At 54.8% G+C, this 27270-nt stretch overlaps 1 protein-coding gene across 1 annotated transcript in view; it reads right to left on the reverse strand.

Moving 5' to 3' along the window:
- The window catches only part of LOC144720707 (zinc finger MIZ domain-containing protein 1-like), a 149843-nt gene that overhangs the window by 75451 nt on the left and 47122 nt on the right, over positions 1-27270 (reverse strand). Inside the window, 1 exon segment of the mRNA XM_078597683.1 lies at positions 7158-7245. The gene's annotated coding sequence lies outside the window, so the exon portion shown is untranslated.

A 27270-nucleotide genomic window follows, 5' to 3' on the forward strand; every position in this document is an offset into this window, starting at 1 on the left:
TCAAATACACACTCGTACAAACACAGATCGACACACAAACCTTCCTGTACACACATAACCACGTCGTTATACGTCCTGTACACATACAACCACGTGTACCAGCCACACACACAGACGCACTCTATACAGGTTACACATACAACCACGTGTATCAGCCACACACACAGACGCACTCTATACAGGTTACACATACAACCACGTGTATCAGCCACACACACAGACACACTCTATACAGGTTACACATACAACCACGTGTATCAGCCACACACACAGACGCACTCTATACAGGTTACACATACAACCACGTGTATCAGCCACACACACAGACGCACTCTATACAGGTTACACATACAACCACGTGTATCAGCCACACACACAGACACACTCTATACAGGTTATACATACAACCACGTGTATCAGCCACACACACAGACACACTCTATACAGGTTACACATACAACCACGTGTATCAGCTACACACACAGACGCACTCTATACAGGTTATACATACAACCACGTGTATCAGCCACACACACAGACGCACTCTATACAGGTTACACATACAACCACGTGTATCAGCCACACACACAGACGCACTCTATACAGGTTACACATACAACCACGTGTATCAGCCACACACACAGACGCACTCTATACAGGTTATATATACGGGGACAGAGTGAGTGGTGAAGTGGTGACACTTTAAAGGCTCTGGGTCCGATTCCTGACCCGGGCGAATCTGTATGTTCTCTCCCCCCGTCCTGAAATTGGCTTCCTCCAGGTGCTCTGGTTTCCTCCCATACAATGCAACCCGGCATCAGCCCAAACCCCCAAAACACTCACAAAAAATACCCCGCTAATGACTCAATTGGGTCCGTGCATGGCAACGTTGTCTGCCCGCTGCGACGCACAATTGGCAGGACCCTCCTGAAAAGCGGAGCCGAGACTCGGTGAGGCCTTCCGGGATGAACGAGCCGAATTGTAACATTGACAATCAATTCACATTCGCGTATTTTTTGTGTTACTTTTACTTGCACGAGTTATTCTAATCGTGAAACCAACTTCTCCCGCGACAACCCCCGCCCGAGAGTTATCTTGGGGCTGCTCGAACGAGGGGAGAGGTCTTTTCACGTCTCCACCTCCTCCAAGTCTCGGTGTTGATTTTGGGCCTCGTTTCGTTATTTTATTGTTTTCACTCGACGATGATCGGTGTGGGGGGGGTGTGGAGGAATTCCTCTCGCGTGTGCTGCGTCCGTGGCGATTTTCAACTCATCTCGATTGAAAATTCATTTCTTTTTCGAGCGGTTTTTGGTGTTTTGTTTGCTGTCGCCAGCTGGCCACGTACGGTGCAAAAGAAGTTGTCTATCTCTGCGTACGTAGAGACAAAGGTACCCTGATAGACAGTCGGGGCAAGTGCCGTTAGCGAGCACCTACGAAGGCCGGCACGGCACACGAGGGGGTGGGTGGCCAGCACCACGCCCGACCGCCTTTGTCTCCCTAGTTGCAATGTTTACAGACCGCACCAGGTACTCATTTGAGGCTGAGTCGACCTAGGGGAGGCCCGGGACCGGTTCAGATAATCGTCACTGTTGTTGGCCGCGAGTGGGAATTGAACCCGGCTCGCCAGGTTCATAGCGCAGTGTAGCGCTAACCGCTACACCACCGCTCCCCACACATACACACAGCACACACACACATGCATGCACACAAACACACATGCACGCACGCACACACACGGGCGCCTTGTATGCGCAGCACGCACGCCGCTCGCTCTCTTTGTCAATACCTGTTAGTGTTCAGCAGTCACCAAATCAGGCTGCTTAACTCCCCTCCGCCCCTCCCCCTCACCTCCCACCCACACGCCCTGATCCCCCCCCCCTACCACCCCCACCACCACCACCGTCACCGCGAGAAGAGAAATGAGACGCAGCAACCACCGCTACCTCCTCCCCTCGCCAACCCCTCAACCCTCTCACTCACTCACACCCCAACCCTCTCACTCACACACTCACTCACACCCAACCCTCTTACTCACTCACACCCCAACCCTCTCACTCACTCACTCACACCCCAACCCCCTTACTCACTCACACCCCAACCCTCTCACTCACTCACTCACACCCCAACCCCCTTACTCACTCACTCACTCACACCCCAACCCTCTCACTCACACACTCACTCACACCCAACCCTCTTACTCACTCACACCCCAACCCTCTCACTCACTCACTCACACCCCAACCCCCTTACTCACACACTCACTCACTCACACCCCAACCCTCTCACTCACTCACACCCCAACCCTCTCACTCACACACTCACTCACTCACACCCAACCCACTCACTCACACACTCACACCCCAACCCCCTTACTCACACACTCACTCACTCACACCCAACCCTCTCACTCACTCACACCAACCCTCTCACACACACACACTCACACCCCAACCCTCTCACTCACTCACACACTCACCCCAACCCTCTCACACACACACTCACACCCCAACCCTCTCACTCACACACTCACTCACTCACACACTCACCCCAACCCTCTCACTCACTCACACCCCAACCCCCTTACTCACACACTCACTCACAACCCAACCCTCTCACTCACTCACTCACACCCCAACCCCCTTACTCACACACTCACTCACTCACACCAACCTCAACCCTCTCACTCACTCACTCACACCAACCCCAACCCTCTCACACACACACTCACACCCCAACCCTCTCACTCACTCACACACTCACTCACACACTCACCCCAACCCTCTCACACACACACTCACACCCCAACCCTCTCACTCACTCACACACTCACTCACACACTCACCCCAACCCTCTCACACACACACTCACACCCCAACCCTCTCACTCACACACTCACTCACTCACACACTCACCCCAACCCTCTCACACACACACTCACACCCCAACCCTCTTACTCACACACTCTCACACTCACACCCCAACCCTCTTACTCACACACTCACTCACTCACACCCCAACCCTCTTACTCACACACTCACTCACACACCAACCCCAACCCTCTCACTGTGTGGGGTTTGGGTTTGTGTGTGTGTGTGGGTGGGGTGTGTGTGGGGCGTGTGTGTGGGTGGGGTGTGTATGTGCCGGGTGTGTGTGTAGGGTGTGTGTGTGTGGTGTGTGTGGGTGGGGTGTGTGTGGGGTGTGGGGGTGGGTGTGTGGGGGTGTGTGTGGGGCGTGTGTGTGTGGGGTGTGTATGTGCCGGGTGTGTGTGTGTAGGGTGTGTGTGTGTGGGGTGTGTGTGTGTGGGGTGTGTGTGTGTATATATACAGTGTCTGTGTGTATCTGTAGCCCGCATGCCCAGCCACCGCATGCCTAAACAGCTTTTGTTCGGCCGGATCGAGGGGGCTAAACGGGCGCGGCACGGGCTAGAGAAGAGATGGAGTGATGTGGTACAGGAGGACGTGGAGCTGAGTGGACTTGCCGATGACTGGTACCAGCGGTGTCAAGATCGGCCTCAGTGGAGGAGGCTCGTGAAGGACGCTACTGGGCAGTTGGAGGCAGTCGCCCTCCAACAACAACGGAGGGCGGAGGAGCGACGCTCACAACAACGAGCGGAGCGCTGGGTGGCTAAAGCACAGCAAGTTGGCACAGTAGGGGGCACAGGTGGTGCATCAGCCACTCGTCTCGGTCATCTCGGTCAGTCGACCCGTGGCACCTGGGTCTGCCCCGTGACCTCCTGCCAGCGGGCGTTCGACACTTCACGTGGCCTCAGGGTGCACATGGCCTGGCACAAGCGTCGTGGTGACGTCACCGCCACTTAGTGGCGAATGGCGGTTGTTGTTGTTGTTGTTGTGTGGTGGGGAGCGGTAGTGTAGTGGTTAGCGCGCTGGACTGCGAACCTGGCCACTCGGGGTCGTATGTGCGGTGTGTATCTGTCCGTGTGTGTCTGTGTGTGTCTGTCTGCCTGTGTGACCACTCTGCCTGTGGTGTGAGTGAGCTGTCGTAATAAGGGTGGGGGCTGAGAAGCCACGGGGGGAGGAGAGGGAGGCAGGGAGCGATGGAGAGGGAGGGGAGCGATGGAGAGGGAGGGGAGCGATGGAGAGGGAGGGGAGCGATGGAGAGGGAGGGGAGCGATGGAGAGGGAAGCAGGGAGCGATGGAGAGGGAGGCAGGGAGCGATGGAGAGGGAGGCAGGGAGCGATGGAGAGGAAGGCAGGGAGCGATGGAGAGGGAGGCAGGGAGCGATGGAGAGGGAGGCAGGGAGCGATGGAGAGGGAGGCAGGGAGCGATGGAGAGGGAGGCAGGGAGCGATGGAGAGGGAGGCAGGGAGCGATGGAGAGGGAGGGGAGCGATGGAGAGGGAGGCAGGGAGCGATGGAGAGGGAGGCAGGGAGCGATGGAGAGGGAGGCAGGGAGCGATGGAGAGGGAGGGGAGCGATGGAGAGGGAGGGGAGCGATGGAGAGGGAGGCAGGGAGCGATGGAGAGGGAGGGGAGCGATGGAGAGGCAGGGAGCGATGGAGAGGGAGGCAGGGAGCGATGGAGAGGGAGGGGAGCGATGGAGAGGGAGGCAGGGAGCGATGGAGAGGGAGGGGAGCGATGGAGAGGGAGGGGAGCGATGGAGAGGCAGGGAGCGATGGAGAGGGAGGCAGGGAGCGATGGAGAGGGAGGGGAGCGAGAGCAGCAGATGTAATCACAGGCAAGAGAAGATGGTGCTCTCTCTGTTCCACACACGCACACACGCACGCAAAGACAAAGACCACCTGTATAGCCTTGAACATACTGCCGGGGCAAGTGCTGTCAGCGCGGCACGCGAGTGGGTGGGTGGGTAGCACCACGCCCGGCCGTATTTGTCTCCGCAGTGGCGATGTTTACGCATCGCACCTGATAACCATTTGAGGATTTGAGGCCGAGTCGACTTATGGGGGGGGGAGGCCCAGGACCGGTTCAGATATGTCACCGATGTTGGGGGCCAGGAGCGCAGCGCGCTAACCACTGCACCACCGCTCCACACGCAGACACACACACGGCGAATCATATCGCGTGTGAGCAGACGGGTAAGCAGGCTGGGTGGGCAATGCAGAGTGAGTGTGTGTCTGAGTGTGTGTGTGAGTGTCTGAGTGTGTGTGTGAGTGTGTGTGTGAGTGTGTGTGTGAGTGTGTGTGTGAGTGTGTGTGTGAGTGTGTGTGTGAGTGTGTGTGTGAGTGTCTGAGTGTGTGTGTGAGTGTGTGTGTGTCTGAGTGTGTGTGTGAGTGTGTGTGTGTCTGAGTGTGTGTGTGAGTGTGTGTGTTTACTCGACGATCAATTAATTAAACGGCCCAGAACTCCGACGCAGAGAATACTTATGAGGCCAATGTGTGTGTGTGAGTGTGTGTGATACATTACACGCGCCACTCGTGCACACACACACACTCACCAACACCACTCTCTCACACACTCCCCAACACACTCACCAACACACCAACACACTAACCAACACAGACTCTCACTCACCAACACGCTCACCAACACACCAACACACTCACCAACACACCAACACACTAACCAACACAGACTCTCACTCACCAACACGCTCACCAACACACCAACACACTCACCAACACACCAATACACTAACCAACACAGACTCTCACTCACCAACACGCTCACCAACACACCAACACACTCACCAACACACTAACCAACACAGACTCTCACTCACCAACACGCTCACCAACACACTCTCTCACACACTCACCAACACAGACTCTCACTCACCAACACACACACCAACACTCACCAACACAGACTCTCACTGACCAACACACACACCAACACACCAACACACTAACCAACACAGATTCTCACTCACCAACACACTCACGCACACACTCACCAACACAAAGTCTCTCACACTCACCAACACACTCACCAACACAGACTCTCACTCACCAACACACTCTCTCACACACCAACACGCTCACCACCACACTCACCAACACAGACTCCCACACACCACACTCACCAACACACTCTCTCAATCACCAACACGCTCACCAACACACCAATGCATACACACGCTCGACTCATAGGACTCACGCTCCCCCCGTATAGCCTCGCTGTTAGCGAGCACCTATGATGGCCAGCACCACACTCGGCCCCACCACGCACACACGCACACACACGCACACCTACGAGCACACACGCACAGCTACGCGCACACACGCACAGCTACGCGCACACACGCACAGCTACGCGCACACACGCACAGCTACGAGCACACACGCACACCTACGCGCACACACGCACACCTACGCGCACACACGCACAGCTACGCGCACACACGCACAGCTACGCGCACACACGCACACCTACGCGCACACACGCACACCTACGCGCACACACGCACAGCTACGAGCACACACGCACACCTACGCGCACACACGCACACCTACGCGCACACACGCACACCTACGCGCACACACACGCATCGCCACATGCCAAGCCGTGCTCAGGCTATCGGAGCCGGTGCCGTTCGCGACACCGGCGGGGGGAAGGGTGTGAGCGCCCGACCGTCTTTGTCTCTCTCCGCGGTGGCCTGCGGCCTTCATACATATTCTGTTGTTCGCATCGTGGTGGGTGGTGGGTGGTGAAGGGGTGGGCGTGGGGGTGGGGGCCGGCGGGGTTGAGCGGCGGCGCCGATGCAGATAACGCGAGAGGCGCCGCTGCTGCTGCTGCCGCTGCTGATGCACCGAGCCAAGTCGGCGGTGGTGGTGAGGGGCTGCCTCGGTGCGATTGTCCACGATGCGGGTAGAGAGGGGCGGCGGTGGGCGGAATGGAGGGAGTGGGGGTGTGGGTGGGGGGTGTGTATGTGTGTGGATGGGTGTGTGTGTGTGGGAGTGTGTGTGGGAGTGCGTGTGGGTGTGTGCGTGTGGGTGCGTGCGTGCGGGGTTGTGAGTGGGTGTGTGTGTGTGGGCGTGTGTGGGTGCGTGTGGGTGTGTGTGGGGTTGTGCGTGTGTGTGGGTGTCTGTGGATGTGTCTGTGGGTGTGTGTCTGTGGGTGTGTGTGTGTGTGCGTCTGTAGGTGTGTGTGGGTTTGTGTGGGGGTGTATGTGTGGGTGTGTGTGGGTTTGTGTGGGGGTGTGCGTGGGTGTGTGTGGTGTGAGTGTGGGGGTGTGCGTGGTACCTGTAAGACTGCTGGTTTAGTATGGGTGCCGTGTAAACCACATGGCACCCGCACCCCACCGCGCCAGGCACACCACTCAGGAAAGCTCCTAGCAGACACAACGCAGCCACGACCACTCTCATTAACAACACAAAGACACAGATCCCCGTGTAACCTCTCACACAGTTCGAGGGCAAGTGCTGTTGCTGACAGAACCACACCTGGCCGCCTTTGTCACCCCAATTATGATGGCACACCACCCCACACTCACCACACACACCCACCCCACCATGCACCCACACCACACCACACTCACCATCACACACACCCACGCCACCATGCACACCACACCACACTCACCAACACACACACCCACCATGCACCCACCCCACACTCCCCAACACACACACACACCCACCATGTACACCACACCACACTCACCAACACACACACCCACCATGTACACCACACCACACTCACCAATACACACACACCCACCATGTACACCACACCACACTCACCAACACACACACCCACCATGCACACCACACCACACTCACCAACACACACACCCACCATGCACACCACACCACACTCACCAACACACACACCCACCATGCACACCACACCACACTCGTGCACCATCGTGGACATCCCGTCAGCGAACTAAAAACTAAACTAATTAGACGACTTTATTTTATTTTACCAGGCAAGGCACACTGAGCTATGTAGCTATTTTTTTCAGAAGCGACCTGCCCACAAGTGATAACGGAGTGGCGTATCTTGTGGACATTTGTAACAACCACAGACTCTGAAGACGCGATGTTCATTCCAAACGTGGAGCGGGAAAACCGGAGGACCCGGAGAAAAATCCACGCGACCACGGGGAGAGAGACTCGCAAACACAGCAGGCGTTACAGGATCAGGAGATCGAACCCACGACCTCCTGCATGCCGGGCGAGGTAGTTCAAATCTCGCCACCACGGCGTCCCGAGCACTACAATTACAGTCGACAATGAAGCCTGTGTCGGTCTCTAACCAATATTGTTACAATGACAGTAAAGGAATAATTACATTAACGAGTCCGTTAATTAAACCCCCATTGCCTGCGTCTGGAAACTACGCATTTGCATATTCCGACTCCACACACAGACACACACAGACACGTTTATCCGCGCCAATTCCAACTGCTCAAATTACTGCCGCAGGTGAAACCTCCAATTAGCGCGGTTGGCTACGTACGGTGCGAAAGAAGTCCAACATCATGCGCACGTACAAGACCATCCCCCACCGTACACGTGCGGAGCAACGTGCAACCGGCCGCGTATTGACACCCCGCTCTCAATCCACTGCCCCGCTCTCAATCCACTGCCCCGCTCTCAATCCACTGCCCCGCTCTCAATCCACTGCCCCGCTCTCAATCCACTGCTGGATGATGACCTCCCCCCCCCCTTGCCCCTTGCCGGCGGTGAGGTTGTGAGCACGCGTCACCGAGGTGGGTCAACGTGGCTCTGTCGTTCACGAGACGCGGCGCGTCAACTCGGCGCTTTGTCAGGCGCCATGTGACGTCGCGGATCAGAGGCGCGGACGATTTGCCAAGAAAGCAGAACGGTAGAAGAAGCGCGCAGCGAAGTCAAGCGGGAAGCAGGAGAAGGAGGAGGAGGGGGGGGAGTGAGATGCGCGCTGGGAATTGCACCGAGGGACAGGACGAGGAGGGCGCCACGGACGAGCGGACTGGCGCAAGGAAGAGACGTCACGGCGACTTGAATAAAAGTCAAAGGAATGAGCTGGTGGTGATGCGTTGGCAGCGGTGCACAAGCACAAACAACAGCAGCAACACAACTCAACACAACCGTCACCAACAACGCAAATTGAGAACTCAAAATATAAAATAGGCAACGTTTCGGGTAATGACCCTTCTTCACAGTGCACACCTCTCCGGCCTCTCTATGCGCTGTGAATTTGGTCCGTTGCCGGATATGTCGCCTTTTACACACATATATAGAACACATATACAATATATATATAACTGGCGACGAAGTGGCTTATAACGTGTACATTTATAGCAGCCAAACACTCCAAGCGCATGTTCATTCTAAATGTGTCTGGAAAAACCAGAAGGGGCCGGAGAAAAATCCACGCGACCCACGGGGAGAGAGACACGCAAAGTCCAAATATACAGCAGCAGGCGTCAGGGTCGGGGTCGAGCCCACGACCGCCCGTGTACCGGGCGAGGTGGTCAACATCTCGCAGCGCGCGAGAGGTGGTCGTGAAGGCGTGTATCATCACGCATTATCTCTCCACTTAATCTCCGGCGCTCCCTCCCACCGCTCGCTCGGGCTCCCACGTGTCGCGATTGTAATGACACGAGAGGCGTGCACACACATGACACGAGAGGCGCGCACACACATGACACGAGAGGCGCACACACACACAGCGACGACGGCGGGACGATTCCCCAGCTGGTTGGGAGTAGAGAGAGTTTGGGGGGAGGGGGGGTGCAAGTGGTTTATTTGTTTCAAGAGCGTCGATTATTAGAAGGCCGGCACGGCACACGAAGGATGGAGCCAGGAGTGACTTTAGTCAGCACCAAGCCTGGGCCGTCTCTGTCTCTGTCCTGGTGATATTTACACACACACACAATGCACCAGGTGCTCATTTGTGGTTGAGTCAACTTAGGGGGATGCCCAGGAAGGGTTCAGATATTACTTGGTCACTTGATCATTACGAAGGCTGGATGGATCTGCCCCCCCCAAGCCCTGCGTCTCCCAGATCCCCCCTCCTGCCAACAGTGCCGGATTGAGCTCGTGCGAGGCCTATAGCATTTGTTATAAAGAAGCCCTAAATAAATAAATAAACACATATATTAAAACACACGAACTTTTCACTTGCATAGTTAAGTTATTGTATTTTTTTCATTTGCTATGCAGCCCAAATAATACGACAAATCGCTAACCTTAAGTTGAAGGCAGTATAGTACTATAGTAATAGAGCAAATGCTGAATCATTGACCCGGAATTGATAGCTTGAAAGCATTTAGCGCGGGGCCCTTGAAAGTGCGGGGCCCGTAGCTACATGTGTAGTAGCTAGGAAGGGTTCAGATATTACTTGCTATTACACGTGTAGTAGCTACTACATGTGTAGTAGCTACTACATGTGTAGTAGCTACTACACATGTAGCTACTACTACATGTCGCTACTTGTGCTACTGGGATAATCCGGCACAGACTCCCAACCCTCATTAACAAACGCCCCCCCCCCCAACGCCACTCGCTGAAGTGTCACGATTCAGTGTCGATGCAAGTTGCTATTATTACGTCTTACATCGTGGTTAATGTAGCGGCCACTAGTGGCTGCAGGAGTCACGTGTGCCCATTGCACACCGCACATACACGCCGGTCAATGTTGATTCTGCACGCACGATTCCGCGCAAGTATCGTGGGGCAATGACATCGACCGACGAATCGGTATCAGCATTTTAACCGGCTGCTCCCTTTGGGCTGAGTCAACCTAAGGGAGGTCCGCGCCAGTGTTAAAGATACTGAATGCTAAATCGCGATGATCATAATGGCCTAGAGATCACACTTATGCAAACACGCACACACATTGAAACGTGTTTACACGAACAAACACACACGTATACATTCACACGCCCACACTCACATTTGTACAGACAAATATTTACACAAATGCATTTTGCAAATGCACTCATCTGCAGACACACTGACAGAAAACACAGATATTTACACGCACACACATACGCACGTTAACTTCAACAGGCAAAGTTCACGTACAAAAGACAAAGGTCCCCCATGTAGCCTTTTAACAGACCGTTGGGGGCAAGTGCTGTTGGTGAGCACGAATGAAGGCCAACACGGCCAGTGGGCAGTACCCCGCCCGGCTGCCTTTATCTCCCCCCAGTGCTGTTTCCACACCGAGTCAACCTAGAGGAGGCCCAGGACCGGTCACAGATATTTGTCACCGATGTCGGCTGCGGGCGGAAATCGAACTCGGGTCGCCGATTTTGCCGCACACCGCGCTAAAAACCACTGCACGGCCGCTCCCCGCGCACACACAGACACACACAGACACACAAGCAATCGCTCAAATATACTGCAGACGCACATTCACACAGATACATAAAGACATGCAACATTAGCGCGCGCGCACACACGCAGGTACACACACAGATACAAACACACGCTCACGTGCACTTGCATAGGCACACGTACAAATATAGAGACACACACACACGCATGCAGGCTCACATACAGGCGGCGCGCGTGCACACACACACGCCTAAACCAGATTATTCCTGTGCTCTGTAGGATTAAACGCAAGGCTGAGGGGGAAAGCGAGAGAGGAAAATGAGAATGAGGGAGCGGGGAGAGGTGTGAGAGAGAGAGCGAGGGAGGGAGAGCAAGGGGTGGGGAGACAGAGAGAGCGGTAGAGAGAGAGATGTATGGAGCTGTGTGGAGGCACCAGGGGAGAGTGAGAGTCCATAGAGTGGAGACACCTCAGAGACAGAGTTTGCGAGAGAAGGCGACCGAGCGAGCGAGCAGAGTGACAGACTAAGCGGGGGGGAAGCTACCAAAGAGAGCCGGCGTCAAAGACCGCCGTACCGCTCGCTCAAATCAGCCAACGATTTGAGCGAGGTCAGATGAATGACCCCTCCCTCTGCTTCCGCTCAATTGTGATCACACGCACCACGAACTGTCGCCCCCCCTTCCCCGTACGGGCAGACCGGTGATGTCCGATCGCAGGCCACGTGCCGAGACACCTCGTGGCACACAGAGACAGCTGCCCAGGGGTGGGGGGGGGGGCAGCCCCCTTCCAAACGTGTTGAGAGGAGACGTGACGATGTAACAACAACAAACACACACGCTCCGAGTCGCCCCGGCCGACAGGAAATAACGGACGTGCTCGTCCAGATCGCAAACGATCGTGGTCATTGCCGATAATCGACCGCGGTCCGCGTGTCGAACCGTCGTCTCTTCCATCGTCGGAATGAAAAGCCCCCCCCCGCGAGTTGTGTCCACTCCCCGGCGGCTCTGTTACGCGGACGACCGCACGCGCGCACGCAGACGTCTGGTTTCTATTCTATTCTTGCGAGTGACGGCAATGTGTCAGGGGCCACGAGGTGCCAACGTCGAGGTCTGCCAGCCACGACGCGAGAGCCTTCAGGACGGAGAGTGGAGTTTGTTGTTTTTTTTTATGTTACCCTTGTAAGGCCCACTGAGCTATACAACTCTTTTTTCAGAAGCGACCTGGACACAAATGATAGCTCAACCAAGTGGCTTATCACGTGCACATGCATAGCAGCCAAATACTCTGAACGCGCGTTGTTGATTCTAAATGTGGAGGGGAAAACCGGAGGACCCGGAGATAAATTCACGCGACCAAATATACAGCAGAGGTCAGAGCCGGGATCGAACCCACGACCACCTGTGATGTGACGCAAGGCATGCTGGGAGGAGCGGCCCCTATGTTCACAACCGCATTTCCTGTCTCTTTTAAAGTCACCGTATGTGTGTGTTTGTGATTAGGTCGACTCAGCCTTAAACGAGTACCTGGTAGCGGTGTGTAAACATCGCCACTAGGGAGACAAAGGCGGCCGGGCGTGGTGCTGCCCCCCCCCCGACCCCTCATGTGCCGTGCCGGCCTTCATAGGTGCTCGCTAACAGTACTTGCCCCAACAGTCTGTTACAGGCTACACGGGGGATCTTTGTCTTTGTGTTGAGTATTCATCTTGAAGGACTCTCTCCACTCTGACCTCTCACTCTGCTCCCTCTCTCGTCGACTGTGTGCCTCTCTCTCTCTCTCTCACCTCCCTCCCCTCTGGTGATCACCACTCTTCTCTCTCTCCTCTAATCCACTTTCTCGTTTACACTCTACTCCCCCGCACCACTCATTATCTCCCAACCTTGTCCCACCCCTCTTCTCCTCTCTCCTCTTTCTCCGCTCATTTCTCCACTCCACCCTCGTGTCGTCGTCGTCCCCCCCCCCACTCCTGCCGTGCCCTCTTCCCTCCTGGTGGATGAGTTCGGCATAAATTAGTTGGGGGTGTGCGCGATTTTTGTTTTGTTTTGTTACAGCCGGAGATGAAGGGCGGAGGGGGAAGAGCAGTCGAGAGAGAGTGAGAAGAAGGGGGGGGGTGTTTAAGAGCGAGGAGAGAGAGTGGGGAGACGGTGGGGCGGGGGCAGGGGGAGGTTGGGGGGGGGGCGATGGGCAATTTTTAACACCCGCCAGCTATTTATAACGGGAAGCCACCCAGAGGACACAAGTGACAAAGACAAAGATCCCCGTATAGCCTTAACAGACTGTTGAGGCAAGTGCTGTTGGCGAGTAGAGGCGGTAGGTGGCTGGGTGGCAGCACCAACGCCCGGCCGCCTTTGTCTCCCAAGGAGCAATGCTTTTTTTACACAGTCACTCGTTTGAGACTGAGTCGACCTCGGGGAGGCCCACGACCGGTTCAGATAATCGTCAGCGGTGAGCTGGAATTGAGCCCGGGTCGCCGGTTTTGTAGCGCAGCGCGCTAATTGCTGCACGACCGCTCCCCACTCTCGCCATGACAAAGAGCCCCCCCCCCCCCCTATAGCCTTCATAGACTTTTGGGGCAAGTGCTGCTCGCGAGTGGCACCTATGAAAGCCGGCACAGGCACACGAGTTGGTGGGTGATCAGCACCACGCCCGGTCTCCTTTGTCTCCGCAGCGGCGATGTTTACACACCGCACCAGGTACTGATTTGAGGCTGAGTCGACCTAGGGGAGGCCCAGGACCGGTTCAGAAAATCGTCACCGGTGTTGGCCGTGAGCGGAAATCGAACTCGGGTCGCCGGGTTCGTAGCGCTAACCGCTCCACCACCGCTCCCCCTACACACAAAGACAAAGATCCCCCGTATAGCCTTAACATACTGTAGGGGCAAGTGCTGTTAGCTAACACACACACATACACACGCGCACACACACACACAGACACACACACAGACACACAGACACGCACACACAAACACACGCACACACGGACACGCACAAAACCACCGTGCACACCCGGCACGCATTCAAGCAGCGGCAGCAGGAGTTGGCCCCAGACAACCCCGACCACGTGAACAACCCAGCCGAGCCAGTCCAGCAAGTGAGCTCCACACGCCCGCAGCTTCCTCCCCATCAGCGTAGCAGCAGCAGCAGCTCTTCAGCCACTCTGCAGCGTGTGCAAGGTGGTGGTGCTGGTGGTGGCGCCTCCTCTTACAAGTGGCATTCGTATTCCTGATGCCAATGAATGAGTTCCCATCCGCGTTCAAATTCGCTTGTTAACTTTCAATGGGCATTTTGGGAATACGGACAGATGCCTTTAAGTGTCGTTATATTCTCTGGATAATAATAAGAATGCTGCACTATTAATGCTATTAACGATAACGCATCGATGATAACGTCGCATTAATGTTGCTTTCACTGACGGAGGCCTGTGGATGGTTCTCGACACTATTATTGTTGGGTACTGTGCTAAAAGCAGAGACAAACAACAACAACGGAGATAAACAACAACAACGGAGACAAACAAACAACAACAACGGAGACAAACAACAACAACAACGGAGACAGACAACGAGACGAGCAATCAACTCTGGAATCGATCGATGGATACGCGTCCCTATTTAATCTTTGCGTTGCCCGCTAAATGATATCGGGCAGCAGGAGCGGTGGCGCAGTGGTCAGCACACCGAATGGCGACCACCGCGCGAGTCAGCGGTCGACCCCACCCTTGCACTGGCCGGCGTGGTCAAGTATGGTCAAGCGACCCCATCCCCATGACGCCTGGAAGGCCTGCGGAGAGCTTCCATCCAGCGGTGTAAAAAAGCATGAGCAGTGGCGAGGTGTGTGTAAGTGAGAGTGTGTGTGTAAGATGAGTGTGTGTGTAAGTGGAGTGTGTGTGTGTAAGGAGTGCGTGTGTGTAAGGAGTGTGTGTGTGTAAGGAGTGTGTGTGTGTAAGTGGAGTGTGTGTATAAGGAGTGTGTGTAAGTGGAGGGTATGTGTGTAAGGAGTGTGCGTAAGTGGAGTGTGTGTGTGTAAGTGGAGGGTGTGTGTGTAAGCAGTGTGTGTGTATAAGTGGAGTGTGTAAGGAGTGTGTGTAAGTGGAGGGTGTGTAAGGAGTGTGTGTGTATAAGTGGAGTGTGTGTAAGATGAGTGTGTGTGGAGTGTGTGTGTGTAAGCGGGGTGTGTGTGTAAAATTGGAGTGTGCGTAAGCAGAGTGTGTGTGTATAAGTGGAGTGTGTGTGCGTGTAAGGGGTGTGTGTGCGTGTAAGGGGTGTGTGTGCGTGTAAGGGGTGTGTGTGCGTGTAAGGGGAGTATGTGCGTGTAAGGGGAGTGTGTGTGTAAGGAGTGTGTGTGTGTGTAAGTGGAGTGTGTAAGGAGTGTGTGTGTGTAAGCGGAGTGTGTGTAAGATGTGTGTGTGTAAGAGTGTGTGTGTGTAAGTAGAGTGTGTGTGTGTAAGTTGAGTGTGTGTGTGTTCCCCACGTTCGCAGTGACACGGGCACAATTAGCACACGGAATGGGCTCGGAGAGTTCACAACACAGCAGGTGCGTCGTGATCTGTCACACACACAGCACAGTCAACACACACACAGTACACACACAAAGTACACACACACAAAGTACACACACACAGAGTACACACAGTGTACACACACAGAGTACACACAAAGTACACAGCGTACACACACACAGTACACACACACACAGAGTACACACAGCAGAGGTGTGGACTCGAGTCATGTGACTTGGACTCGAGTCAGACTCGAGTCATGAATTTGATGACTTGCGACTCGACTTGGACTTGCATAACAATGACTTTGTCCCACCTCTGACACACAGTGTACACACAGAGCACACACAAAGTACACACAGTGCACACACAACGTACACAGTGTACACACACACAGTACACACACAAAAAACACACACAAAACACACACACAGAGTACACACACAGAGTACACACACAATGTACAGTACACACAGTGTACACACACACAGTGTACACACACACATGTACACGCGTCGCAAACCATAGGCCGTGCTTTGTTTATGATTAACAAGTAACGCGACGCACTCGCACGGCTCGACACAAAATGACATTCACCACCAGTCTCGACTTAGTCACAAGTCTTCTTAACTACAACCCTATCGCGCACACACACACTCATACCAACACACGCACACACGCACACACTTATACCAACACACACGCACACACACGCACACACACACACTTATACCAACACACACGCACACACACACTCATACCAACACACACACACTCATACCAACACACACACTCTCAGACCAACACACAAACGCACACAAACACACACCCGAGCGGGCACACCGAGAGGGTTTGGTGTGGCAGACAACCACGCCCGGCCGCCTTCGTCTCCCTAGTGGCGATGTTTTTACACACCACACCAGGTACTCATTTGAGGCTGAGTCAACCTAGGGGGAGGCCCAAGAACGGTTCAGAAAATCGTCACCGGTGTCGGCCGTGAGCGCGAATCGAACTTGTGTCACCGGGTCGTAGCGCAGCGCGCTAACCGCTGCACCACCGCTCCCCAACACACACACACGCGAACACTCATTTCAGGCCGAGTAAACCTTAGCGCGCAAGGACCGGTTCAAATATTCGCTTGATCGGGTTCGAGAGCGCGGGGGGAATCGAACTCGGGTGGCCGGGGTTGGCGTTGCGCAATGCGCTAACCACTGCGCCACCGCTCCCCACGTAGCCGCATGTTCGGTTGTGTGTGAGCACGTGTGTCTCCGCCTGTACGCGTGTCCGTACAGGCGGAGACACACACGTACAGGCGGAGACACACACGTACAGGCGCACGTACACAAAGACACCCCACGCGCTTATTGCAGCACTCGTCTTTGTTGGGCGAGATGCGCTCCCCCCTCCCCCCACCTCGCCCCCTCCCCCCCACCTCGCCCCCCCCTTCCCCCACCTCGTCTCCCGCCCAGGTGCTCAGGACCGGGAATGGGGGAGGAGGGGGGAGGAGGGAGGGAGGGGGGCAGTCAGGGTGGGGGGGGATGCGGGGGATGCGGGGGGTGGGGGGGATGCGGGGGATGCGGGGGGTGGGGGGGATGAGGGGGGTGGGGGGGGTGGGGATGAGGGGGGTGGGGGGGATGCGGGGGGGTGGGGGGGATGCGAGGGGGGGGGGCAATAAAAGCGAGCAGATGGGGCGAGACCCGCGGAATGAAACCCCCCCCGCCCCGCCCCCCGACGCCCCCCCCCCCCTGCTCGCCCCGCCTCCTTCGTCCCCTCCCCCGGGCCGAGCAGTTTCCACGACGACGGTGTCCTAGCAACGCGGGCCAGCGGGCTGTGAACAAGATGCTAATGGCGGGGGCGGGGCTAGTGGTGGGGGTGGTGGGGGTGGTGGGGGTCCACAAGGGGGGAGTGGGGAGGAGCCGGGTGCACGAACCTCCCCTCACCCCCCAATTTCCCCTCCACCCCACCCCGACCCCGACCCCTCCCACCGCTTTCCTCCCTCGTCACCCACCCCCCACCCTCACAACCACCACAAGCAACCTGGTCCCCCCCCCCAACGACTCCTCCATCTCCAAGTCGTTAGTAACACGCGCCGCGCGTGCACATACCCCCCAGCCCCCACCCTTATCTACCCCCCCCAGCCCCCCGCCCCCCTCCCTCACTACCCCTCCCCCCAAGAGACTGCACGCGCATGCGCGCGAGAGTGAGTGATGGAGAGCGGGTGGGTTGGTGGGGAATTAATGGTGACCATGGAGACGAGGAGGAGGATGAGGCGGTGGTGGTGGTGGGGGCAGACGGATCGCGTCAAAGTCAAATACTCGATAAGAGTTCGACCACGCGGCCAGTTGGGGCCCCCGCAGCAGCAACAGCCCCCCCCCTCCTGCTCGGCAAGGGAGTTCTGGGACTCGGCGTGCCGAGCAGTGGCGGTCCGCCCTCCCGCTCCCTGGCGACTAGACTCCGAGAAGCTCTTCCTGGTGAATTCCCAGGCGCACACGCGCACGCGCGCGTTTGGGAAATTGTTCGAACCGAGACGTCTGCTGCGTCGTGTGCTCGCTGTGATCAGTCGCGCTTGGAAGGCAAAGGGCGGAGAGAGGGCGGCGGGGATGGCGGATCACGGCAGGATATTTGCGTGAAGCCACCCAAACCCCCGCGGGTTCCGCTCCGATGTAGTGGCCACGAGATGTCAGGACAGCGAGCCGGGTTAGCGAGCACCCATCTGTGCGAAACTTTAAGAAAAGGGCGCTCTTCCCCGCACGTTTGAGCGACGGTTTTTTTTTTCTCTCTCCGGGTACTTCTGATTTCCTCCCACGTGAAGCAAAAGCACTCGTCACTATTTCCCAATACAAGAGGGCAGTCACTGTGTTATTGCCGTTATTTACTTTGCTCGTTGATCCAGGAAAGCCTCGCCAAAATCTCAAGACTTCGTTTTCCCTGCGAGGTGTGTCAGAGCGGAGGGCGACGTTCTTCCTCTCCGTGTCTCATCCAAATCGAGGAATTTGCAGGAACATTTTCATCACCTGCGAAGTGGTTTTCACCACAATACCAGTTCACATTTCACGGGGTGATTTCATGTCTTATTCATTTTACCTAAGGGAGGAAACCGACAGAACCCGGAAAAAAACCCCATCCAGAACAGGAGGAGAATGTACAGAAGCCAGAGAGAGAAGAACGGCGCCCGGGTTGTGAGTCGAACCCACGCACGAGCTGAGAGTCGAACCCATGCCCCCCCCACCCCCCTCACACTGCGAGCCTGAGTAAACCAACACAGTTGCACCGGCAAGTCCCCGTGACCTCACCGGCAGAGCGGACTCGGAGCGGGGCACGCACCGCGGGCGATGTACCGAACCGGTTCACTGAAAAGTCACCGCGGAGGAAACGGAGAATCGCGGCAAAATGTCAGAAAGAAACGACCAGGTTGGAGTCTCGGCAGCAGCAGCAGCGCAATTTGCGGCGAGAGTCCAGAATCAAAACCCACAACTGGACAATTAATTGGTAATTACTCCAGGGAGAGAGAGAGGGGGGGTCACCTCTAATGGAAATGAAGTCAATAATGATGAAACACAACATTAATCCGCCCGCCGACTTAACGCTGCCATGCCACAGGACTCAAAGGAGACTCTGTTGTAACGGTCAGAGTTGGTTAACTCCACGCCAATCTCGCTTCTGCGTGCACGCAGTTAACCGGCTAAAAAAATGTTACACCGGGGACACGTCACGGCTATGAAAGAGACTTTGGCCGATGAACGTCAAGAATAAGGAACGGAGTGAGCGGGCAAGTCAAGAGAGGCGGGGGTGGGGGGGGGACGCATCCGGGAGGGGGCGGCCGCCACCGTGGAGGAGACGGAGCCGTGAAATCTGCTCTCGTGCGCAGGTTGCCGGGTGGGTGACCACATCGCAAGCATCGCGAGAGGAGGTGGCGGCAGCTTGGCGAGGCCTGCATTCATCCAGCGGTGGATTGTCCAAGGCCGACAGACAGATGCATGAATAACGATGATGACGAATTGCATTGGATGCTCGCGCAAACGTCGCTCGGACGTCGAGGTATCAGCGACCGCAGACGCTTTGCGCCATGACCTTCCCACGGTCAGATGAGACCGCATCTCTGCATGGTTACAAGATTCCGTACGGCTAGAGGATTGCACGCGGACACAATGACAAACGCAAATATCTCCCCCGTTTATTTGTGCGGACTGCGGTGCTGTTAGCGAGCACCTATTAAGGCCAGCACAGCGCACGCTGGGGCAGGGTGGCCAGAACCCTGGCTCAGCCAGCACGGTCGGTCTCCCACCAAAGCCGATGTTTCCCCCCGCCCCACACCAGGTATTCATTTAAGGTTAAGTCGACTTCGGCGTAGCGCACGGTAAGTTCAGACATCGCACACCGCTGCTGATGCTGTGGTGCAGTCAGGAATTACATAATCCTAGCGCAATGGGTGAACCACTGCACCACCATCACCACCACGCACCCTCATCCAGCAGTGGATTGACTAAAGAACTGCACATATACCGAGATTAAACCCTCACGTAAGTAGTCGTACTTGGAGATCGCTCCATCTCCTGGATCAAGATCACCCTCATTATTCACCACGATCCCCCATGGACTGACCCCTGCCTCACTCTCCCCTCCACGCTCATCTCACTCTACTCCCCTCCACGCACTCTCCTACCTCTCCCCTCTCGTCTCACTCTACTCCCCTCCACGCACTCTCCTACCTCTCCCCTCTCACTCTACTCCCCTCCACGCACTCTCCTACATCTCCCCTCTCGTCTCACTCTACTCCCTTCCACGCACTCTCCTACCTCTCCCCTCTCATCTCACTCTATTCCCCTCCACGCACTCTCCTACCTCTCCCCTCTCGTCTCACTCTACTCCCTTCCACGCACTCTCCTACCTCTCCCCTCTCACTCTACTCCCTTCTACACACCATCCCACCACCTCTCTCCCACTCTCATCTCACTCTACTGCCTTCCACACACCATCCCACCTCTCTCCCACTCTCATCTCACTCTTACTCCTCTCCACACGGTCTCCTCTCTATTATCCTCTTATTCCACTGCCCTATTTGTGCTCTCCACTCAAGCAAACGAGAGGCCACTGCTTCTGTGCTGCTGCTATGGGGAGTGATGCTCACACACCGCACGGGGAAGCCGCACTGCTTAGACCGCTTAACGCCGGACGAACGAAAGGACTTCCCCCCCTCCTCCATTTGACGTTCCGGGTTGTTCCGCTTGTTGTTGGCGCGATGCCCGACGTTTCGCAACCACGCGCTGGGCGGGTGGGTGGGGAGCTTCTTCGGGGAAACTCAATCGAAAGCTCAGGAAATGAATCGGTTCCTGTAGAAGCTCCTGGGCATGTGGGGCAAAACGTCGGACTTCGCAACCGCACATCAGAAGGGGGGGGGGGGCGCTATCCTCCCCCGTTTCAGTGCCACACCCTCCCTCAGGACGCACGCGTGCCCCCCTCTCCAACACCCCCCCTCCCCCCACCGTATAGGAGTGTCACGTGAACCGGTGAGAGTGGGGTTCATCAACCCATCCGTGTGGACTCCCCCCCCCCCGTCCCCTTGGTTGTGCGATGGGTTTCTCCGGGTGCACAAACAAAAAAACCGCATAAAAAAAAATAAGGAATTAGCCAAACATTCCAATGCAGCCAGGTGGCTCCTGAAAAATCCGAGTCTCGAGACTCGGCGAGGTTGGCCTGGGTAACCCCAACAAGACAAGACAGTCACACGACGGTCGTTCTAATTTATAGCGGGGAGAGTGGTGGCGCAGCGGTTAGCGCAACCGCGCTACGAACCCAGCGGCGTAAAGCAACGGGCTAGCGTCAGTGGCGAGTTGATTGACGAACCCCACCGACGGCGACCAGCGTGGTGAAGTATGACCGAACCACACACGGCGTGGGGTTGGCCTCCATCCAGCAGCAGTGGATTCAAGCAAGGGGCCGGGGCGCATTGTAATTGCTGATGCCCGATCCGTCAATCCAATCCGGGTTTCACTGGGGACCCGCGGGCAGTGTGGGTGGGGTGGGAGTTGGGGTGTGACGGGAAGGGTGGGTGGGTGGTGGGTGCCGGTGGGAGGTCAGGAGGGAGCAGGGGGTGGCGAAGGGAGGGAGGGAGGGGGCGAAGGGGGAGAGAGGGGGGGGGCGAAGGGGGAGAGAGGGGGGGGCACCCAACCACAACTCTCCTCCTCCTGCTGCTCCTCACCGATAGAAATCCGCGGAAGCCCCCGCCCCCCACCAGCTCTCATCTAACGAGTCACATGCAGCGCTGTTTGTCACGAATGCAATATTTGACTGGCACGTGATATCTGCACGTGAGTCCCTGGCTAGCACGTGTGTGTGTAGGTGTGTGTGTGTAGGTTCTAGTGTGTGTTGGTGCGTGTGTGTAGGTGCTGGTGTGTGTGTGTTGGTGTGTGTAGGTGCTAGTGTGTGTGTAGGTGTGTGTGTGTAGGTGCTGGTGTGTGTGTGTGTAGGTGCTAGTGTGTGTGTGTAGGTGTGTGTGTAGGTGTGTGTGTGTAGGTATGTGTGTGTGTGTAGGTGTGTGTGTGTAGGTATGTGTGTGTGTAGGTGTGTGTGTAGGTGTGTGTGTGTAGGTGCTAGTGTGTGTGTGTAAAAGGTTCTGGCTAACAGCACTTGCCCCTACAGCCTGTTGAGGCTATACGGGGGCTCTTTGTCTTTGTGTCGTCTTATCTCTCGAGTTCGATTCCCGGCTGTGACTCACGCTCACAATAGCCCGGAGCAAGTGGTGTGTGTAGGTTTTGTGTGTGTGTAGGTTGTGTGTGTAGGTGTTGTGTGTGTGTAGGTTGTGTGTGTAGGTGTTGTGTGTGTAGGTTGTGTGTGTGTGTAGGTGTGTGTGTATATTGTGTGTGTGTAGGTAATGTGTGTGTGTAGGTGTTGTGTGTGTGTAGGTTGTGTGTGTAGTTTGTGTGTGTGTAGGTGCTGTGTGTGAGTGTGTGTGAGTGTGTAGGTTGTGTGTGTAGGTTGCAGAGGTGGGACAAAGTCATTGTTGTGCATGTCACAAGTAAGTCTCAAGTCTTTGCTCTCGAGTCCCGAGTCAAGTCGAGTCAAAGATGAGGCAAGTCCAAGTCGAGTCTGAAGTCATCAAAATCATGACTCGAGTCTGACTCGAGTCCAAGTCGCATGACTCGAGTCCACACCTCTGGTAGGTTGTGTGTGTAGTTTGTGTGTGTGTAGGTGTTGTGTGTGAGTGTGTGTGTGAGTGTGTAGGTTGTGTGTGTAGGTTGTGTGTGTAGGTTGTGTGTGTAGGTGTAGGTTGTGTGTGTAGGTGTTGTGTGTGTAGGTGTGTGTGTAGGTGTTGTGTGTGTGTAGGTTGTGTGTGTAGGTTGTGTGGGTGTGTGTGTGTAGGTTGTGTGTGTGTAGGTTGCGTGTGTGTGTAGGTGTTGTGTGTGTGTAGGTGTTGTGTGTAGGTGTTGTGTGTGTAGGTGTTGTGTGTGTGTAGGTGTTGTGTGTGTGTAGGTTTTGTGTGTGTGTGTGTAGGTGTTGTGTGTGTGTGTGTAGGTGTTGTGTGTGTGTGTGTGTGTAGGTGTTGTGTGTGTGTAGGTTGTGTGTGTGTGTAGGTTGTCTGTGTAGGTTGTGTGTGTGTAGGTTGTGTAGGTGTTGTGTGTGTGTGTAGGTTGTGTGTGTGTAGGTGCTGTGTGTGTGTGTAGGTGTTGTGTGTGTGAGTGTGTAACGAGTGCGGTTCACAGCGCCCAATGTTCCGGTGACCTGGGTCTGATTCAGAACCTGTTCCTCGTGGTCCAGTGCCGGCCTTCTTAGGCGCTCGCGAACCGCACTTGCCCGAACAGCATCGTAAAGGCTATCCGGGTGATCTTTGTCGTTGTGCTCGTTAACAGCCCTTGCCTCAACAGTCTACGCAGAATACACGTGGGATCTCTGTACACAACTGTACGTGTGTGTGTGTCTATACGTGAGTTGTATAACTGTGTATCTGTAATTGTAATCGTTGTGGGCACGTATGTTGTGAGCTTCTTTCGCACCGTACGCGTGGTCCAATCGTGCTACTCGCAGGTGTAAACTTGTGTTACTATAGAGCTTAATTTGTGTATTTATGTTTCCCTTGACAACTCGTGATGAAGGTTTTTGGGTTAGATCGTGTCATTTTAAATGTTGTGGATTTACTCTCCAACACACCGGTGGGGCTGAAGTAGTAACTAATTGGCGTTTTGTCTACGTGACAAATCCCTTGCTGATTGGCTGTGTCGGGTGGTGGAGGGTTACGACACAGTTATACTTAACGCGATCTCACACAAACCCCTTCATTATGAATGTAATAAAGCCTACGTGTTAAAAATTGCCCCCTTTTAAACTTTCATCAGCCAATCAGCTCAAGGCCCGGGTCGGTGGGTTTGGGGCGTGCGCTGACCACATGCGGGCAGAGTGAAACGAATTAGCACGTGGTGACGCTGCTGCTGCTGCGGTGGTCGTGACGACACGGGGGGTACCGGCGTTTAAATCATTCAACGGCTTCGACAGAGAACCCTCCGTGGCTTTAACTCCCCCGTGGTCGTTCAGGTGCTGTGAAGGGCCCATCGCCCGAAACGTCGCGCGTTATATATTTGAGTTTTTTGTTGTTGAATTTAAGGCTACAGTGTCATGGAGTTTGTTAATATATTAAATGTGAGCCAAGGGACACGTTACATTATGGATATTGGGAAGGACGGCGAAACTCAATGTTCGCCAGACACGTGCTCGGGTTAAACATTACATGCCACCAACCATCATTATCTCTGGACAAGAGTGACCCTTGCACATTTTAAAAGTGTCAAGTATAATTCACTGCGAACATTTCGATATGGCTATATTAAAAAAATTTGTATTTTTTGTCCGGGTTTTTTTTAACAGTCTGTGTGAACTTAATGACTTAATGTGCAAGTCACAGCTTGGTCCGTTGACAAGAAAAGCAACGATGTCTCCCCATGTGTCGGGAATGGGGGGGGGAGGCTTTAAAACATCGTGGGTGCGAGTCAACGAGGCAGAAACCTCGAGTGTGACTGGCACCACCGCACTCTCTCTCTCTCTGATCACATCTCCAATAGTAAAATACAATACTTTGCAGAGTAATTCTAGACTCTGTGGTACGGACGTACCCTCCGTGTACGTTCCGAGTAGCATTTTTGAAAACCCGAACGTAAAGTAAAAAATAGCACCAGGTTATTGAATCGAATTTCCCCCCATAAGGGCGCATTATATAATCGAAGATACCTTCACCTAAGCAAATATTTTCGAGCCCAAAACATACTCAAAACCCTTGTTCAACACAACTAAGATATTTTCACGCGTAAAGATTATTTGAGAATAAAAAAACAGGACGGATAATTTGAAAACAGCGCACGAGTCTCGTTTACTAATCAGTGTGTTACTGCGGCGAGGTCACTGGGGTCGTGATGGAGGGTGGTGAGGGTGAGGTGAGGGTGAGGTGAGGGTGAGGTGAGGGTGAGGATGACTGGGGGCCGTGATGGAGGGTGGTGAGGGTGAGGTGAGGGTGAGGTGAGGTGAGGGTGAGGATGACTGGGGACCGTGATGGAGGGTGGTAAGGGTGAGGTCAGGGTGAGGTGAGGTGAGGTGAGGGTTAGGGTGAGGTGAGGGTGAGGATGACTGGGGGCCATTGATGGAGGGTGGTAAGGGTGAGGTGAGGGTGTGGTGAGGGTGGTAAGGGTGAGGTGAGGGCGAGGTGAGGGCGAGGTGAGGGTGAGGTGTGGGTGAGGTGAGGTGAGGGTGAGGGCGGAGATCGTCCAGATAAGTTCTAAACTGGGCGGCGTGTGAACAAACACGTGGCGGGGCCAGGGAAACGGAATGAATGAATGTCTGCTGGACATATGTGAAACTACCGGATATGTATGAAAGAGCTTCATAGCTCATCGGATTCCTCGAGCACCAGCAAATATCCCGATTGTGAATGGAACGATATAAAATGCACGCACGGACAAACGACATGACGTGCATTTACTATAGGGATTGGTTTTTTTTCCCCACTCAAATGTTTTTTTGTTGTTCTTGTTAAAGTAATAACGCCGACGTAAACCTGAAACGTGTTCATTCATGATGAGCCCAATCGCGAACGCTCGTCAATCGGATTAAACTACAAATATCGGGGTACCCCTGCACGGTTAAGTAGTACAAAATATCCATCGATTCATATCGATTACTCTAACTGCCGCGGCACGGGTCTTGAGACTCCCATTCCCTTCGAGTGTGCGGGTCACGGGTGTCACGTGATCCTCCAACACCGCTAGAGGCCGCTACATTCATCACGTGTTTTAAAAAAGAAAATCCTTTTTCGAATCGATTATTGTCATCGAAAGAGCGAGGCTGAATAATGGACAGACGCACACACACACGTACAGACGAGAGGTACTGGGGAACACCGACTCAAAATAGATCCCATGGCAGCAGGGACGGGTTCACGATCCCACTTGCTACTGCTGCTACTGCTGCTACTGCTGCTACTGCTGCTACTGCTGCTACTGCTGCTACTGCTGCTACTGCTGCTACTGCTGCTACTGCTGCTACTGCTGCTACTGCTGCTACTGCTGCTACTGCTGCTACTGCTGCTACTGCTGCTACTGCTGCTACTGCTGCTACTGCTGCTACTGCTGCTGCTGCTACTGCTGCTGCTACTGCTGCTACTGCTGCCATCACCTCGTAGCAAGCAAGCCCAGCGGGAGATTTTAAACAAATCTCCGAGTGATCCATCACCCCCCTCCCCTCCCCCGCCTAAAGGCGCTCATCGCAAGCGCTACTCCTAACGCAATTACCTGGCTCAGCCACCGCAATGTAAAAATCACAGCTGTTGTACGTATGTGTATTGGACTTTTTTCACACCGTACGTAGCCAAACAAGCTAATTGGAGGTGCAGGGTGGTCCGGATGTCTTGTGACCCCCCCCCCTCCCAATGAATTGACCTCTAACGTTTTGTTCGCCCTTTGCATGTTAATTTCTGTTTTAAATAAACCCTTACTTTTAACAACAACAAACACTATTAAGTTTTAGAGATTGAAATGGGAGTCACGAAACATCTGGAGGCAGGAGATTGGTCACAGGCGGATGGCCGCGGGGCCGAGACCCCCGCAAAACTTCCGCGGACAATATTTTATAATAATCATAATTATTATTATTTACTTATTTCTCCACGAGAGTTTTAGGACAATTTTTCGTTAAGGTTCTGCTACATTGGGCGGTTTGTTGTTGTTGTTTCTGCCGAAGATGTTTTCAGCCAATTAACGATGAGCTGTTTACTTTGCGAGTGTACAGATGGAAACAGATGGCGATTAGGTCCACTTGCAGTTTGGATGATAACACACCTCCCCTCGACTGCCCACGGCAAGGGAAGTGTTTGACAACATCTGTGCGATCTACCAAACCAAACCCTCTCGTGTCCTTCCACGGTTCTGGGACAACAAGGGGCCACGTGAATATGCAGGCAGCCCCCCCCCCAACCACGCCGCCGGCCCCGGGCGAGATACCGGACGGAGCTTCCGCGGATTTCCATGGTCTACGGGGAAGCCGCAGAGAGCGAGCGGAGAGAGGCTGCCGTGTAATCTGGGGAGCCTTAAAAACAAGGAAGGCGCCGCAGATTAAA

The sequence above is a fragment of the Lampetra planeri genome, chromosome 9 (genome assembly GCF_965212315.1).
Source record: "Lampetra planeri chromosome 9, kcLamPlan1.2.h2, whole genome shotgun sequence".
Taxonomy (NCBI): Eukaryota; Metazoa; Chordata; class Hyperoartia; order Petromyzontiformes; family Petromyzontidae; genus Lampetra; species Lampetra planeri.